Source organism: Gossypium hirsutum, chromosome D10 (genome assembly GCF_007990345.1).
Source record: "Gossypium hirsutum isolate 1008001.06 chromosome D10, Gossypium_hirsutum_v2.1, whole genome shotgun sequence".
Taxonomy (NCBI): Eukaryota; Viridiplantae; Streptophyta; class Magnoliopsida; order Malvales; family Malvaceae; genus Gossypium; species Gossypium hirsutum.
The window spans coordinates 51307085-51322718 of NC_053446.1; positions in this window are offsets into that span (position 1 = coordinate 51307085).

Here is a 15634-nt window from a genome sequence, read left to right on the forward strand (position 1 = left end):
ATTTTTATGTTTTTGAGCTCATATTAGCTTAATTTAGCTAACCCGGGGATTAATTGGTAAAATTGTTAAATGTTGTGGGTTATGCCATTGATGAGTTCAGTATGTTTTTGAAATTTTATGGAATATTATTAAGCTTGATTGTTAAATAGAACTATTTCGTAAAGTAACTTTTAGTAGTTTTAATGTTTAAGGACTAAAATGTTAAAGTGATAAAATTACAAGGACTTAATGTGAGATAACAATAAATATGGGCTATAGGGAAGTATTAAATAATTCGTCTGAACTTAGTTGGTTAGAAATGGTTAAATTGCAAGTTTTGGACCTAGGGACTAAATTGCATAAAAGGTAAAATATTGGGGGTAATTTTGTAAAAATGTATAAAAGGACTTATTAGCATAAAATGAGTTAATTTTGCTGTTGGTATTGGTTAATTGAATGGAATTATTATTCTAAATCAAGAATGAGTTAAAAATCGAGGAAAAGAGAAAGTTGCAGAATAGCCCCTGTACTTTCGTTATTACTACAGTTTAGTCTGGTAAGTTCGTTCGGTTAATTCTAATATGTTATATGTATATGATTAAACTTATTATGTTGATTGCTGGTTAATGTATTGATATCATATAAAGAGAATTGAATTAATAGATTGTTAAAGCACTGATTACTGTTGATATCTCCTGAGCCAAATGAACGTAAGATAGAGTATGATTGGCATGCCAATAGGTTATTTTTGCGTGCGGTACGAGATAAGTTTGAGGGGTGATGATGATTCTTGTATATCGCTTGTTCACTGAATATACCGAGGCCCTACATTCGTTGTGCACTATCGTGTTATATTATAGTGTTTTCTGGTGTGTTACTGAAAGCGGACGTTAGCCTACGGGCTAAGCACTTAATGTCGAGGTGTGTTCTCGGTTGGATTAGTTCATTTGAGCAGTTGGTGTATTTTCAGATGGTTAACCATGTACTCGTATCCGTATATCGTTCATCAGCCCGGTTTAGACCCTAGTCAGATAGTGGTTTCGGGACCACAAATTCGAGTCAAAAAAATATTTTAATATTATTTTTTGTGCTTATAGTATGTGAATTGATATGTGTGAAAATTTTATGTGAAAATTTTATTGTTTGTGTGCTCGATTCTATAAAAAGGACTAAATCGCGTAAAGTGCAAAACTTGAGTTCTATAAGTTAAATGCACTAAATGACTATAGAACCTTAATATAAGAGTACTTAGGTGGTAATTATATCATTTTTGTGTTAGTGGACATTTATGAGTTTGGTTTTATAGAAATTATTAAAGTTTTTAAAGGGTATAAAGGTAAATAGGTAATTAAGGTTATTATTAATAAAAAAGTCATTTTTTATTTCATTCATCTTCTTTCTCACCGAAACTAAAAATAAGAAAAACAATTTGAAGCATTTTAGGGTTCGACCCTTTATATTCTTGATTGAGGTATGTTTTGAGCTCGGTTTTTGATGATTTTTACGTTTTTGAGAGCATTGCTTCGTATTCTAGCTAGCCCATGCCTTAATTTTTGGATTGGTTGATGAATTTGTGAGTTTCCATTGATGATAGCTTGATTTTTTTGTTGTTTGATGATGAAAAATAAGTATTTGATGTTAGATTATCATGTTTTATAAAGTGATTTTTGATGAAAATGCAAATTAGGGATTTAATTGTGAAATGTGTAAATTAGGTGGTTGTAAAATGGAATAAATGTAAGTTTTTGGCTGCTAGGGACCCTTAATGAATTCGGCTAAGCATGGATGGGTTAAAATTATGTGTATTTTGTATTGTTTTGAAATAGGGACTAAATTGTAAAAATGTGAAAGTTTAGGGGCAAATGTGTAAAATAGCCCTAATGTGTGTTTTGGACTAAATTGAATAAATAGTTGATTAAATAAGCTGATTTTTGATAATATATAGATCAAGTAAGAAAAAAAATGGATTTAGATCGGGGGAAATCGAAGGTTGACGAGTAATTGATCTGATCTGTTCATCAGAATATGAGGTAAGTTCGTAAGTAAATAAATGTTTTTGAAATTAAATATAAATGTTTTACCTTGATGAAATTAATTCGTACTTGGTTATATATTGTCGATAGCGAATTATTTATGAATATGAGATGCTGAATTTAATTCGTGTATGATTATATATTGCCGATCTTGAGTCGTGTATGGTTATACAAAGCCGAATTGTATTTAACATAAGATAATTAATTACGAGTTTGATTCAATCAAATTACGGCACCCGAAAGTCATACGAACCACAAGAAGGTTGAATTGTGATATCGTGTAAGACCACGTTTGGGACGTTGGCATCGATTTGAAATTTACATGTAAGACCATGCCTGAGACATTGGCGTCGTATATGATTATGTGTAAGACCCTGTCTGGGACAGTGGTATCGTTATTTGATTACATGTAAGACCACGTCTGGGCCGTTGGCATTGTACGAGCTTTTGAGCCGTTCGAGTATCTTTTCTTTGAATCTGAGTGGTATAACGGGATATTTATGGCAAAACCGAATGTGAATTTGAATTAAGAAATTCAGGTATGTTTGAGTTATACGAAATCGAAAGTAAAGGTAAGTATTAGTTATAACATGAAAAGATGATTTAATCATTTAAATATGAGTATATATGTATGTGTACAAGATTAGTAGAATTCGGTCTACTTGTACAGTTTATTTGTGTTATTTGAAAACTATTTGCTTACAACTTACTAAGCTATTTAAGCTTACTGTGTGTTTGTTCATTCTTTGTTTTATAGATTTTGATAGGTTAGTTACGAGCTCGGGGATTGTCAAGGAAGTCCGTCACACTATCGATTTTTATCTCGGTATTTTGAAAGCTCGAAACTTTGTACATATGGCATGTATAGGCTAGCACTTGTCTTGTTTAGTCATGAAGTGTATATATATTTAGCCATGCGAAAATGACTTAATCTTGATATTAATACTTGTGTGGTATTCGGTTATAATGTTAAAGTTTGTGTATATATATATATGGCTAGAATTTGAATCTTTTCTAAAAGTATGTTATTAGTATATATAATTGGGATGTTTATTTGGCTTGTTAGTTAGTTTTTTTTTTGAAAGCATGAAAAGTGATCTAATTTGGCTTGGTAATAAGGTAAAATGATGTATATATGTGGTAGTAAATTCGGCTTTGGTATGTGGTTCATGTGTATGGTTGAATATAATATTTAGCTTGTGAATTAGATACGGTATGACTTGACATGGTGTTCAAAAGTGGTTCAATTTGATTTGGTAAAATGCTCATAATGTTATTATGTTTAAAATGCTATGATTTGGTAAGCGTATTTAGAAATGATTTTTGGTTTTTAAGGTGTTATGCTCATGGTAGGATAATGTTAAAAGTATAGTTGGTTATGTTAGATAGTTACTTAATGATTTATGTGCAAATGAATATTAAGCCATGAGATATGGCCAAATTGGTTTAACTTGCACATGTATAAAGATTATAAAATGAAACGTTTTATATTTAGCTAATGAAATTATGTACTGATATATTTTCTGTATATGAAAAGTAAGGATATATGGTTGAATATAATTTAATTATTAAGTATGTGAACATGGCTTTGATGTATAAAATTTTAGTTCGAATTTGATAATTATGGAACATGTTCAATTGAGTTTTGATGTATGTTAGTTTGATTCAAAATTTAGAATTGGTAACCGAATTGAACTGGTTGAATTTTGAAGTATGCCTATTTGTGATTCATGATTAGTAAAGTACAACTGATTTGGATTGGCTTTATGATTCATGTAATCAAATTTAGTATAAGTGAATTATGAATATTCGAATTTGATAATGTTATAAAAGAATCGTTATTCTTTGATGCATGAATGGTGATAAATGACCGTACTGAACTGTGTCTTATACGGTAATACCTCGTAACCCTAGTCCGACGACGGACACGGGTTAGGGGTGTTACATTTGATTTTTTATTAATAATAACCTTAATTACCTATTTACCTTTACACCCTTTAAAAACTTTAATAATTTATATAAAACCAAACTCATAAATGTCCACTAACACAAAAATGATATAATTACCACCTAAGTACTCTTATATTAAGGTTCTATAGCCATTTAGTGCATTTAACTTATATAACTCAAGTTTTGCACTTTACGTGATTTAGTCCTCTTTATAGAATCGAGCACACAAACGATAAAATTTTCACACGAAATTTTCACACATATCAATTCACATACTATAAGTACGGAAAATAATATTAAAATATTTTTCTTACTAGGATTTGTGGTCCTGAAACCACTGTCCGACTAGGGTCTAAACCGGGCTATTACATGTGAACTGTGGTTGACAGGACCTCAGTTTAGTAATCTTATTATTTGATTTATTATGTTATTCGGTAAGGTTTATCATTTTAACCATTGAACTTACTAAGCTTTATAAAAGCTTACTTGTATTCTTGTTTTGCTTCCTTGTAGATTACGTTTTGTGGATAGTCAAGCGATCAGATCAACTTGAAGAATCACACTATCTGAGGGTCCTTGGTAGATTTTGTAAACAAACTTTGGCTTATATGACATGTAATAGGAAAATTGGTGAATGTTTTGTAATAGTCTTCAACACATATGTGATAAAGTTTGACGTGCTTGCAATGTTGTTGTGTTAAGTAGAAATTTGAAGTATGTGTAACACCCCTAACCCGTATACGTCGATAAATTAGGGTTACGAAGCGTTACCGGATAAAACGCAACTTAATACAGACATTCAGTAGAATTCAAGAATTTTACATCTATGTTAAATTAGTCAAATATGAAGTAAGTATAATTATAAATTTTACTTTAACCTTTTATAACAAAACATAACATTTCAGTTCAGTTAAACCATAAGAAAAATAAGCTAGTTTCATATGGGTATTAATTATATATACAGTACATTAAAGTACTACTCCCAAAATATTATCTACCCTATACATGCCATAAGTTAAAATTTAAATGATTTAATACCGAGACAGTAGATAGAGTGATGATCTTCGCTAACGATTCCCGAGTCTGCAGCTTGGTTTTTATCTATAAAACAAATGGACAAAAACAATCAAAGTAAGCTTTTCTAGCTTAGTAAGTTTATAGCATGTCTAAAATACATATAAACGAACATATGTATAAACATTATATGCTTATAATCAAGTTACAGACATAACCATTAATTGCATATACTGATTTCTAATATACTTATCATTTGCATTTCATCGATTACATATCTATGATCTTTTAAATACATATGTCAAAAGCTTATATTTTTACTTATCGACTACATGAGCCAAATGCACATCTATACTTCTAATCCTCATGTGCCGAATGCATACATGTATATTCAACAATTTTCATAACAACCAATATATGTACCTACTCACTAAACACAAAGATCCAAACGTTTATATGCTCATCAAATACATATAAACAAATGTTCATATACTTACCCATTACATATAACCCAAAATCATTTATATATTTTTATATATCAAATGCATATAACCACTTAATTTAACATATTCACCAGCACTTAGCCTGCTAGGCTTATAGCCTGATTCAGATCACTGGCACTTAGCCTGCTAGGTTTATAACCTGATTCAGATCACCGGCACTTAGCCTACTAGGTTTATAACTAGATTCAGATCACCGGCACTTAGCCTGCTAGGTTTATAACCTGATTCAGATCACCGGCACTTAGCCTGCTAGGTTTAGAACCTGATTTAGATCACCGACACTTAGCCTGCTAGACTTAAAGTCCAAATTATTTCACCAGCATCAAGCCTACTAGACATAAAGTCTGAAGTATTTCACTGGCAATAAATCCGGTTGGTACTGAGCTTTAACAAAAGAATCTCAATTCACAGAAGTTGTATCTCATATTTGTATATAAAATCCACTTAAAATTCAGCTCAATAATTTATAAACCATATATTTAAATAACATAGATATATAAAGCTCAAACATCAATTCCAGCTCAATAATTTAATTATACATCCAAACCTCTCTCTCTCTCTATATAACTTAATGCATTAACCTACTACTAATATCATATATTCGATCATCTTTTAATAATCCAACTAATAATTTCATACTTTCAATGCTATTCAAGAACTTTACATGAATAAACATACATAATTCATTACAAGAATATATACTTGTATATTAGCATAACCGAACCTCATGTAACCTGGTATAATTGTCATACCTAATTTCTCTATAAAATCATATACATGTATGTATACCTGATCATTTGAATATAACATATATATATAATTACCAACTCACATATATAAATATAATTTACATATCTTAATCAAATCTAAGAGTTTATACATATATATATACATATATTCGAACCTAATATACATATATATGTATAAATCATACTTACCTTGGATTAAAACCAAGAATTTATACATATACAACATTCATACTTCCACTAAATTAAAATATATATATATACACATATGTATATATATTCGATCATTATGTATATAATTATAAATATAAATATATACATATTCATACATTTATCTAAATTCAAAGTTTATTCATGCTATTACATATATTTTGAATCTATCATATACATGTATATTTTCATACCTAATTTCATTACAAGAGATTTTCATATATATATATGCCTATCCGAATCTCACCTTTACTTATATAAAATTTAAACCTATAATTTAACTCATGAACTTATACAAGATTATACTTGTATATTCGAAACTATCAAATACTTATATAAAATTCATACTTATACTTCAAATTATAAACATTTAATTACAGCTCATCAAGTATACAATCGATATACATTTATAAATATTGATTTAATAACTTTTAAATTGCTAATAGACTTACCTCGGATATCAACGGACACGATCGACTATTCAATTACTTTCGTTTCCCCCGATCCAAATTCGTTTTCTTCGCTTCTTGATCTAAACATAATCAAATTTAACCTTTTTATTCATCAAAACATTCAATTAAGTCCAAAAATACATAAATGGGAAAATTGCCATTTTGCCCCTGACATTTTACAGTTTTTGCAATTTAGTCCTTTTTGCACAAAACATAAAATACATAAAATTTTCCCACACTAAGCTAGGGCCGAATGTTCCTTGTCTTCATGCAAGTCCACACATTTCATATATTTCACATTTTAATCCCTCAAAAATTCATTTTCACAATTTAGCTTTAATTTCTCAAATTCACTAAAAATTCAAAGACAAAACATGTTAATCTATCACATTTCTTTCATTTTTCATCATCAACTATCACAAAGTTCAAGCATTCATCAATAGCACATTTCAAAATCATCAACAATTCACAAAATTAAGACATGGGTTTTGAAGTATTCAAAGCAACGATCTCAAAAACGTAAAAATTATCAAAAACCGAACAAAGAACTAACCTTAATCAAAATTCAAAATGGCCGAACCCTTAGCTTGTTCTTTCCCTTTTCTTTTCTTTTACATTCGGTTAGTAGAAACAAAAAAATGATAATGGCTTTTTACTTATGTTTGTTTTTATTATTATAACTTTATAATATATTATTTATTATTATAACCTTTATAATTATTATAAAAACTATATAATATATACATAGTGCCGTCCATTCATTAATTCAATGGCAAAATTGCAACATGAAACCTTCATATTAAAAGAACAACCACTATTTGGCCCTTATAAAAATAACCACTAAATTTTTATTTTACGCGATTAAGCCCTATTCTCAAATTAAGCACTCAAACAATAAAATTAATTTACGAAACTTTCACACATATAAATTCACACATAATAAACACAGAAAAAAATATTAAAATATTTTTCTGACTCAGATTTGTGGTCCTGAAACCACTATTCCGATTAGGGTCAAAATCGGGTTGTTATAAGTCTCCCCCACTTAGGGATTTTCGTCCCCGAAAATCTTACCGGTGAATAGGTTTGGATAACATTCTTTCATTATATCTTCCGACTCCCAATTTGCTTCTTCAACTCCGTGTTTATGCCAAAGTACTTTGACTAACAGAATTTTCTTATTTCGTAATTCTTTGATCCCACGAGCCAGAATGCTAATCGGTTCTTCTTCATATGACATATCAGAGTTAATTTCAATCTCCGTTGGACTAATCACATGTGAAGGATCAGATCGGTATCTACGGAGCATCGAAACATGGAATACATTATGAATCTTTTCTAACTCAGGTGGTAACATCAATCTATAAGCAACCGGTCCAACACGCTCTATAATCTCATACGATCCAATGAATCTCGGATTCAATTTGCCTTTACGACCAAATCTGAGTATTTTCTTCCATGGTGAGACTTTCAAAAACACTTTATCCCCGATCTGAAATTCTATATCCTTTCTTTTCAAATCCGCATAAGATTTCTGACGGTCTGATGCTGATTTCAGACTATCCCAAATCACTTTCACTTTCTGTTCAGTCTCTTTAATCAAATCAACTCCGTGTATCTTATTCTCACTGAGCTCAATCTAATACAATAGTGTACGACATTTACGACCGTACAAAGCCTCGTAAGGTGCCATTTTGATACTAGATTGAAAACTATTATTATAAGCAAATTCAATCAAAGGTAAGTATCATTCCCACGTACCTTCAAACTTGCGAATGTATCATCTCAACATATCCTCAAGTATCTAAATGATTCGTTCAGATTGACCATCTATTTGCGGGTGAAAAGCTGTGCTAAAATGTAGTTTCGTACCTAAAGCATATTGTAATTTTTTCCAAAATCGCGATGTGAATCTCGGGTCTCTGTCCGAAACAAAAGAAATAGGTACTCCGTGCAATCTCACAATCTGAGAAATATATAATTCAACAAGTTTATCAAGTGAATAATCTATACGAACTGGAACAAAGTGGGTCGATTTTGTCAGTCTATCAACAACAACCCAAATTGCATCTTTCTTGCTCGGTGTCAACAGGAAACCGGATACAAAATCCATCGTAACTCTGTCCCATTTCCATTTAGGTATCATGATCGGCTGAAGCAACCCAGAAGGTACCTGATGCTCGGCTTTTACTTGCTAACATATTAAACATTTCGAAACAAAGTCAGAAATGTCTCATCACATACCATGGCAGAAATGTCTAGTCTCATACCATCCCACCAATAGTGCTGTTTCAGATCGTTATACATTTTCGTGCTACCCAGATGAACAAAAAATCGACTATTATGAGCTTCATTCAAAATCATCTGAATTAACTCTGAATTTTTCGGAACACATAATCGATTTCTGAATCTCAAACAGTCCTTAACATCAACTAAAAACTCCGAATCAACATTTAAGTCACACTGAGCTCGTTTTGCAATTAAATCATTATTGACTTTCTGAGCTTCACAAACCTGTTGAACAAATAACGGTTTTGCTTTCAACTCAGCTACTATCGCACCATCATCAGAGATAGCCATATGCGCGTTCATTGCACGCAAAGCAAACAGTGATTTTCGACTTAGGGCATCAGCAACAACATTAGCCTTTCTCGGATGATAATCAATCACAAGCTCGTAATCTTTCAGCAATTCTAACCATCGGCGCTGTCTCAAATTCAGATCTTTCTGAGTCATCAAATATTTCAGGCTTTTGTAATCGGAATAAACATGACATTTTTCACCAAACAGATAGTGACGTCATATTTTTAACGCAAATACAATAGCGGCCAATTCCAGATCATGCGTCTGATAGTTCTTTTCATGCGGCTTTAACTGTCTCGAGGCATAGGTTACAACTTTGCCTTCCTGCATTAAAACACAGCCCAAACCATTTTGAAGATGCATCACTATAGATAACAAACTCTTTACCCGATTCGGGCTGAACTAAGACTGGAGCTTCGGTCAAAAGAACTTTTAACTGATCAAAACTTTTCTGGCACTTTTCTGACCACTCAAACTTAACGTCTTTTTGTAGTAACTTTGTCATCGGGGTTGCAATCATAGAGAACCCTTTCACAAACCGTCTATAATAACCAGCGAGCCCCAGAAAACTTCGAACTTCAGAGACATTTCTTGGAGGTTTGCAATCAAGTATAGGTAAAATTTTACTCAGATCAACCCGAATACCCGATACTGACACAACATGACCCAGAAAACTGACTCCGTGTAACCAGAACTCACATTTACTAAACTTTGCATACAACTGTTTATCTTGCAAAGTTTGTAACACAAGTCTTAGATGTTCGGCATGCTCGGTTTCATCACGAGAGTAGATCAAAATATCATCTATAAATACTACCACAAACTGGTCCAGATACAGTCTAAAGATTCGATTCATCAAATCCATGAAAATAGCTGGTGCATTAGTAAGTCCGAAAGGCATAACCAGGAACTCATAATGTCCATACCTCGTTCGGAAAGCTGTCTTTGGCACATCAGAGTCTTTAACTCGCAATTGATAATAACTTGATCTCAAATCTATCTTCGAAAACACTGAAGCCCCTTTTAGCTGATCAAACAAATCATCAATACGTGGCAACGAATATTTATTCTTTATAGTCACCTTATTGTGCTGCCGGTAATCAATACACATTCTCATCGTTCCGTCTTTCTTTTTCACAAATAGAACTGGTGCACCCCAAGGAGAGAAACTCGGTCGTGCGAAACCTTTATCAGTCAACTCTTGCAACTATACTTTCAATTCTTTTAATTCGGTCGGTGCCATACGGTACGGAGCTATCGAAATTGGAGTCGTCCCTGGTACTAACTCAATACCAAACTCTACTTCTCGAATAGGTGGCAAACCTGGTAATTCTTCGGGAAACACGTCTGAATACTCACACACTATTGGTACTGATTCAATCTTCTTTTCAGTCACTTTACTATCAAGAACAAATGCAAGGTAAGCTTCACCACCTTTTCTCACATACTTCTGAGCCAACATTGAGGATATTATTGCTGGTAAACCATTCAGATCATTAGATTCAATCTAAATAATCTCATCATTCTGACACCGTAGATCAATAGTTTTTCATTTGCAGTTTACTATAGCATCATGCAAAGTTAACCAATCCATACCCAAAATTATATCAAACTCGTCGAATGGCAACAACATCAAATTAGCTGGAAAACATAAATCTCGAATCATCAACGGACAATTCTTGCACACTTTGTTAACCAAAACATACTGGCCCAGGGGGTTTGATACTTTAATTTCAAACTCAGTAGACTCAACAGGCAGAGTCTTACTGAATACTAAAGTCTCACACATATAAGAATGAGTCGAACCAGGATCAATCCATGCAATAACATTAGTATCAGAAAGAGTGAAAGTACCAGTAATAACATCTGGAGAAGAAGCCTCCTCTCGAGCACGGATGACATATGCTCTGGCAGATGCACGAGCCTCAGATCGAACTGTCATGTCCTTTGTCCCTCTCTAGCTACCACTAACATTACTCGTATGCCTAGGTGGTCTACCTCGTACTGACACATTACTCGGTCTGGTACTCTGTACAGTATTTTGCTCAGCCACCATCGGACACTCTCGAATAAAATGATCCTTTGATCCACACTTAAAGTAAGACCGATCATGAAATCTGCAATCTCCTGGATGCCATTTACTTACCACAATGCTTGCACTCTGATCTATTTTGTCGAACATTACCCACACTAGCAACTGAAGTAGCTCGTGAACTCACAGGGGGTCGATCTCGATCATGTTTAGGAAGCCCTACAGTAGCTTTGGATCGGCTATGATCCTCTCTGAATTTCCTTGAGGTCGACTGGAACAATTTACTAAATGATCTTTTACGAGAATCTGGAGCTTCATAGTCAACTTTTCTCTTCTCTTTCCCGAGCTCCTCGGCTTTACAAGCTCGTTCAACAAGTACTACGAACTCTTTTATCTCAAGTATGCCAACTAACAGTTTAATATCTTCATTCAACCCATCTTCAAATCTTTTACATATAATAGCTTCAGTCGAAACACATTCTCGGGCATATCTGCTGAGTCTAACAAATTTCCGCTCATATTCTGTCACTGTCATCCGACCCTGTTTCAATTCAAGAAATTCCTTATGTTTCTGGTCAATGAATCTCTGACTGATGTATTTCTTATGGAACTCAGTCTGAAAGAATTCCCAGGTTACTAGTTCTTTTGGAACCACCAATACTAGTGTATTCCACCAGTGCTATGCAGTGTCCCGTAGCAAATATATGGCACATTTCAAGCACTCATCTGGGGTGCAAGATAACTCATCAAACACTTGAATAGTATTATCGAGCCAGAATTCAGCTCGCTCAGCATCATCATTATCAGTGGCTCTGAACTCTTCGGCCCCGTGTTTTCAAATTTTATCAATAGGAGGCTTAAGTAATTTCATCAGATCACTCACTTGAGGTATAACAGGAACCGAAGATGGATTAATCGAGGGTGGAGGTTGTTGTGCAGCCAGATTAGTCCGAATATATTGAGTAAACCAGTCGTTCATCATTTGGTAGAAGGCTTGTTTAGCCTCTCCCTCCTGGTTACTCGAAGTTGGTCTAGAATCTACCGGCTCTGTCCCTTGCACGGGAGCAGGCGCTATACTCTCAACATCATCAGCTACGACTCGATCGGGATCCATTACTATACGAAAACACATTTTTAGATGCCAGAAGTCATCACACTATCTCAATATAAATTATGGCATGTATAGCTAGACTCATACACGCTACGTTAGTCCTAGAATCGACTAAACCGTAGCTCTGATACAAAAAAAATGTAACACCCCTAACCCGTATACGTCGATAAATTAAGGTTACGAAGCGTTACTGGATAAAACGCAACTTAATACAGACATTCAGTAGAATTCAAGAATTTTATATCTATGTTAAATTAGTCAAATATGAAGTAAGTATAATTATAAATTTTACTTTAACCTTTTATAACAAAACATAACATTTCAGTTCAGTTAAACCATAAGAAAAATAAGCTAGTTTCATATGGCTATTAATTATATATATATACAGTACATTAAAGTACGACTCCCAAAATATTATCTAGCCTATACATGCCATAAGTTAAAATTTAAACGATTTAATACCGAGACAGTAGATAGAGTGATGATCTTCGCTAACGATCCCCGAGTCTGCAGCTTGATTTTTATCTATAAAACAAATGGACAAAAACAATCAAAGTAAGCTTTTATAGCTTAGTAAGTTTATAGCATGTCTAAAATACATATAAACGAACATATGTATAAACATTATATGCTTATAATCAAGTTACAGACATAACCATTAATTGCATATACTGATTTCTAATATACTTATCATTTGCATTTCATCGAATACATATCTATGATCTTTTAAATACATATGTCAAAAGCTTATATTTTTACTTATCGACTACATGAGCCAAATGCACATCTATACTTCTAATCCACATGTGCCGAATGCATACATGTATATTCAACAATTTTCATAACAACCAATATATGTACCTACTCACTAAACACAAAGATCTAAACGTTTATATGCTCATCAAATACATATAAACAAATGTTCATATACTTATCCATTACATATAACCCAAAATCATTTATATATTTTTATATATCAAATGCATATAACCACTTAATTTAACATATTCACCAGCACTTAGCCTGCTAGGCTTATAGCCTGATTCAGATTACTGGCACTTAGCCTGCTAGGTTTATAACCTGATTCAGATCACCGGCACTTAGCCTGCTAGGTTTATAACCTGATTCAGATCACCGGAACTTAGCCTGCTAGGTTTAGAACCTGATTTAGATCACCGACACTTAGCTTGCTAGACTTAAAGTCTGAATTATTTCACCAGCATCAAGCCTGCTAGACATAAAGTCTGAAGTATTTCACTGGAAATAAATCCGATTGGTACTGAGCTTTAACAAAAGAATCTCAATTCACAGAAGTTGTATCTCATATTTGTATATAAAATCCACTTAAAATTCAGCTCAATAATTTATAAACCATATATTTAAATAACATAGATATATAAAGCTCAAACATCAATTCCAGCTCAATAATTTAATTATACATCCAAACCTCTCTCTCTATATATATAACTTAATGCATTAACCTACTACTAATATCATATATTCGATCATCTTTTAATAATCCAACTAATAATTTCATACTTTCAATGCTATTCAAGAACTTTACATGAATAAACATACATAATTCATTACAAGAATATATACTTGTATATTAGCATAACCGAACCTCATGTAACCTGGTATAATTGTCATACCTAATTTCACTATAAAATCATATACATGTATGTATACCTGATCATTTGAATATAACATATATATATAATTACCAACTCACATATATAAATATAATTTACATATCTTAATCAAATCTTAGAGTTTATACATATATATATACATATATTCGAACCTAATATACATATATATGTATAAATCATACTTACCTTGGATTAAAACCAAGAATTTATACATATACAACATTTATACTTCCACTAAATTAAAATATATATATACACATATGTATATATATTCGATCATTATGTATATAATTATAAATATAAATATATACATATTCATACATTTATCTAAATTCAAAGTTTATTCATGCTATTACATATATTTTGAATCTATCATATACATGTATATTTTCATACCTAATTTCATTACAAGAGATTTTCATATATATATATGCCTATCCGAATCTCACCTTTACTTATATAAAATTTAAACCTATAATTTAACTCATGAACTTATACAAGATTATACTTGTATATTCGAAACTATCAAATACTTATATAAAATTCATACTTATACTTCAAATTATAAACATTTAATTACAGCTCATCAAGTATACAATCGATATACATTTATAAATATTGATTTAATAACTTTTAAATTGCTAATAGACTTACCTCGGATATCAGCGGACACGATCGACTATTCAATTACTTTCGTTTCCCCCAGATCCAAATCCGTTTTCTTCGTTTCTTGATCTAAACATAATCAAATTTAACCTTTTTATTCATCAAAACATTCAATTAAGTCCAAAAATACATAAATGGGAAATTTACCATTTTGCTCCTGACATTTTACAGTTTTTGCAATTTAGTCCTTTTTGCACAAAACACAAAATACACAAAATTTGCCCACACTAAGCTAGGGCCGAATGTTCCTTGTCTTCATACAAGTCCACACATTTCATTTATTTCACATTTTAATCCCTCAAAAATTCATTTTCACAATTTAGCTTTAATATCTCAAATTCACTAAAAATTCAAAGACAAAACATGTTAATCTATCACATTTCTTTCATTTTTCGTCATCAACTATCACAAAGTTCAAGCATTCATCAATAGCATATTTCAAAATCATCAACAATTCACAAAATTAAGACATGGGTTTTGAAGTATTCAAAGCAACGATCTCAAAAACGTAAAAATTATCAAAAACCGAACAAAGAACTAACCTTAATCAAAATTCAAAATGGCCGAACCCTTATCTTGTTCTTTCCTTTTCTTTTCTTTTACATTCGGTTAGTAGAAACAAAAAAATGATAATGGATTTTTACTTATGTTTGTTTTTATTATTATAACTTTATAATATATTATTTATTATTATAACCTTTAT